Source organism: Andrena cerasifolii, chromosome 1, assembly GCF_050908995.1.
Source record: "Andrena cerasifolii isolate SP2316 chromosome 1, iyAndCera1_principal, whole genome shotgun sequence".
In the NCBI taxonomy this organism is placed as follows: Eukaryota; Metazoa; Arthropoda; class Insecta; order Hymenoptera; family Andrenidae; genus Andrena; species Andrena cerasifolii.
The window spans coordinates 23,427,789-23,432,598 of record NC_135118.1 but is presented as its reverse complement, the minus strand read 5'-3'; the positions used below and the strand labels follow the sequence as shown (position 1 = coordinate 23,432,598).

Here is a 4,810-nt window from a genome sequence, read left to right as displayed (position 1 = left end):
GGCCTTAAACCCCTATAACTCTGGGAGTTTTTGGAATTTCACCTTAATATTTTAGAGACATATTTTCGAAACCCTAAAATATTTGAAAATCAAAACAAAAAAAAAATACAATTTTGGGTAGAATACCCCCTTAACGGGGGTTCGCTCGATGAGATAACGGTCCAATTCAGGATTCCTGCGATAAGTACTGAAGTTGGAATAGTTGATACTGTATCGTACGTTGGAGTCTGACTACTGTGATCATTGCGTGGGGATTGGGAGCGGGGGAAGGATTTCGATACTATTTAAGCTACTATTTTCAGAAATTTGGGAACGATTTATTCATAGCATGACGAATATAAACAACTATAGCGCACATGTGCACGAAAATTTGTCGGATAACAGCTTGAGCATCACCTTGTTACAGATCAGATGCAAATCCTTTCTTATATAAATGCATCTACCGAATTTCTATGATAAATTGTCTAGTTGATATCCACGCGAATCGAATGACTCGTGGACATTAGGAACTCGTGTTCCAAAGTGTCGAGCAATCACGCGTCGCATTGTTAAGCAGCTCCCCGTCTCCTTGGATGCCGCGGAAGAAAAAGTTGCCGCTGGATAATGGAGGAGAAAGGGACACGATCCGCGACTACGGAATTATTCGATCTGTGCCCCGAGATTCGAGTAGTATAACATCAGCGCGGGGGATGGGGGTGGTGTTTTGGACGACTTTCGCCGAAGGGGACGGGACGGCGTTCGCGTGGCTGCTTGGAAGTTTGCCGGCCGGAGCATAATGTCCCTAATGAATCCTCAAACTCAAATTAAAACTTGGAAATTGTCGGCAGTCAGCGAATGCGACACTCGATTCCGTAACAATGCAAAGTTCGCTTCCTCCTGTACCTCTGTTGCGAACGGAGAGACGAGGCCCAAAACAAATTATCGGCTGTCTCGTTCACGATACGCCTTCGAGGGCTTTCCGTGTGCATTCCCCGCTGCACAGGAAAGAATTTCTCTTTCTTCCCCGACATCTTGCCTCCCTCTGTCGTGCTTCGTTTATCCAGAACAAATTAATTGAACGGCTGGGACGGCAGCGATTCTTTCCTCCTTTTTACTCGTGTGACTCGTGGAAAGTTTTATTCGACACAAAATTGCGGAATGATGGTTGTACTGTGCTGACGGGGCCGACTCTGCTCGAGCAGTTTTATTTTACGCTTACCGCTTTTAAATCCTTAAAACACGGCAATTCTGAATAACCCCCGCAGCTGCAGACGGACTAGATAACAACATCGTATAATGGAGTTTGGTAATTTGTTACTAAAAGAGTGAACAAGCGTCCCAACGTGGCGAAATAAAATTTCCCAGTCGAACAATTTGAGCGCACAATAGGGTAGATGCACCATTTGTGGACACTGTAAGGATTTCAGTGACTTTCGTCGTAATTATCTTTAAAATTGTACTTAAAATAAGGAAACTGTAAGCTTTACTAAATTTTACACTATCTTTACTATTAATGCCTAAGTTACCATTAACTAGAGAAATCGTTGAAGAATTAATAAAGTTAAAAAATATAAGAAATCCATTTTTCACCGTTTGTGGCCACTTGCACACTAGTTTTGGTCATGTTTGGTACTAGTTTTGGGCACTATCTAAATTTGATATAACGGGTTTAAATAAATTTGAAATAAGGAAGGATTTAAGTAAGACAAATACAGTATAGGGCAACAATGTTTTATTTTATTACATTTAGTTGAAAATAACATTTGCGTGTACTTAAATATTTACATACATAGCAAAATAGGATCTTATTTATACTATAATCTTACATACTAATTTCTTACTTTCTTTGCTCTATTTGTTTCGCTCTTATTTTTATTTTTTCAACTTTGGTCTCCCTTTTTTTCCTTCTTTTTTATCCAGCTTTACTTTTGTTGCTGCCAATTTACTTTTTTCTGCTTCTTCTTTTTTTCTCAATTTTGATTCTTTTTGCTGTTAATTTAATTTGCTTTAAATATTCTGTTTTTACCAATTTATTTTTATTTGCTTCTGCTTTTCTTTGCAATTGCATTTGCTTTTCCTCTTCCTTTGCTTTCATAACTTCCAACCACTTATCTGACATTAATACAGAAGGCAAATGCTCTTTCCTCATGCCCCTTTTTTTAAGGTTTTGGTGCCGGCACCACAATAATATTTTTTAAAACCTTTTCTAGAGAATTCTTTCGATTAAACATTATCCTGTCATTGGAATTTGCACAGTTTTTATGATCATTATTATTATTGGCATCATTATTATTATTATTATTATTATTATTATTATTATTATTATTATTATTATTATTATTATTGCTATTACTACTACAACTACTATTATTATTATTACTGCTACTATTATTGCTATCACAGTTATTAGCAGATACGTCGATAATGTTTACGTTATCTATCACAGGCAGAGCAATAGTAATGATGCTTGAATCACTCAAAATTTCTTGAGCTTCAATTTTCAGTTGCTCTGGATTTTGATTAGGTTCTGCATTGACAGCTTCTGTTAGTACAACAAAGTAATCCAAGTTAGCGGTAACGTTTCCGGGAGACTGTAGAAAGTCCGCGAAATTTTGATTTTCTACTACATTTTTATCTAATTAAATTTAATAGTATATAACAGCTTTAGCCATTACATCTGGAAAAGCATGGTGGCAGAAAATAGAAAAATTTATTAAAATACTGTACCATTTCTTGCCACATAATTTTGTTCGTAATAGTGAATTAAATATGATAATTTTATACTTTCAGAATAATTTTGAAACTGTATTTAACCTATATCTACCATAATTTATATATTAACATACTTTGATTAGTAAATACGTGAATTTTACTTACCGTATATCCTTCACGATTATTACAAGAACAGCGAACCGTTTACACACTTCGTAAAAAATATAATGTTTTTCGCGTAAGCAATATACGTAACCTGATATTTCTGGCGTTATACTAAACAAAACATTTACGGTGTGAAATTCTACACACAATTATGCGTCTGCGAGCAATTGCAAGCTAAGAAAACCGCGATAATAATGCAGATGGCCGAAAACAGTACAATGGCCACAAACGGTACATCTACCCTAACAGGCTGAGACAAAAATTCCCTTCAGCCAGTGGAGCTCGAGCAACGTTAACCCGTCCAGCCGGGTTGTTGTTAATAATTCAATAAATCGCGTCGGCATTGTCGCGACTTTCACTCGCTGCCGGTATATACGTATGTTTGCCGGGCGCGCAGCAAAAAGAGAATGATCACCTTTTGGCCCGTGACTCCGCGGCCAACCGCGCGGGTAATTTTCCGCAGGAAATTTACCGCGGTACATCATTACCTGCTGCACAGTCACCCCCTCCCGCCCTGTTCGTGTCTATGTTCACAAAGAACCAGAGCGCGAGGGAGTAAGGAAGAAAGAAGGACGAGAAAGGTGGTGGTTTGTATCTCCTCCTTTCCCCCTTTTTTCCCTGTCTCCCTCGTCCCTCGTGCTTCCCTCCATCTTCCGTCTCTCTTTCCACCCCCTCGGCGCTGCTACCCTACCCCTTCACACTCTCCTCCTCTATCGCTCTCTCTTTTCTTCGCGAAAAACGAAAGAACGTCGTTAGCTCGCGCGCCGTACCGGTTTGCTTTCCGCCACCCACTCGTCCACCCCTCTCCGCTCCCCTAGGCACCCCTCGCCGCCGCCCTTTCGCTCCGTAGACGTCGCAGAAGCTAACGGGGTTGTGGAACGGAGGGGAGGGTGGCTAGTGGTGGGCGTTGGTTGCCGAGGGGTCGTCGTCGACCTCCACCCTTTCTTCACCCCTGCATCCCTTGAACCGCCCTCCGTGCGGCAGACCCGCTCCCGCGCCGCGTCGCGTCGCGTTCAGCAGGGTAGGGTGGCCCGGGGTGGGATTGTGTATTCGAGATAAACCACCCTCCCCGACGACGGCACTGCCACGTGTGCGCCGACCATTTTGCTGAAACATAATGTAACTCGGAACGATGTTAAAATATGGCGCGGCCTCGGAATTACACGCACCCCCGCGTGTATTAGAGCCGCCGAACCACTTTCATCCCCTCCATCCCATCCTCCGCCATCCGCTCCGCGCTTGCCCGCTCCGTCCGCTGTTCGCCGCTCTTATCGGCGATGGATTCTGGCAGGTTCACCTCGCGCGATTGAATATCAAGCAAAATGGGAGTAAAATGAAAAATCTTGTTTGCCTCGCGGATCGCGGAAACTCTTCGCCGGGGGACGTTCCGTCCTTTCTCGAGTTGCAGCTTTCACCTGGCATTCACAGGGACGTTCTCTCACTGCTGCGCCCCTGCTTTGGATAGTGTTCGTCGAGGTTGACTACACTTAGGTTGTAGCGTACAGATTTTGTAGATTCTTACTGTTTAACTTGCTAGTTGGTTGCACAGAATTTCAGTTTTAATTGCGAACATCGTAATATCACGGTGGACGATTCTGTTGGTAGTAATATATTAAGGAGCATTGTAAACGTGTCTAGGAGTTTAGGATTAAGATCGTTGCAGAATTCACAAGGTGTGAATCTACGCGAGAAGTTCGCCCGCGTGGTTTTAAAGCGGATAGACGCTTGATCGAAGGCAGGGTGCAAAGGAGAGAGCAGCTGATTCAGACGGAGACGCTGTAATACAGCTGTAAATAGTCTAGAATACATAACTGCGTAAGGGGTGGTTCGCTTCGCGTAACAAACGACGAATTCCAGCGTCAAGAACGTCTCGTTAATTTTCTATAATCCCAGGGAAAGCGACGGGTCTTTGCGCAGCGAGGTTAATTTATAATTCTAGCACATGCTCGGCGAA

General features: G+C 42.4%; 1 long non-coding RNA gene across 1 annotated transcript; it reads right to left on the bottom strand.

The window, feature by feature from the left end:
- Nucleotides 1-1,696: 1,696 nt before the first annotated feature.
- Nucleotides 1,697-4,348, bottom strand: LOC143366288 (uncharacterized). The gene is made up of 2 exons (XR_013084711.1): nt 2,857-4,348; nt 1,697-2,521 (listed from the first exon to the last, which is right to left on the bottom strand). It is a non-coding gene; the product is annotated as an uncharacterized LOC143366288 (long non-coding RNA).
- Nucleotides 4,349-4,810: the final 462 nt, after the last annotated feature.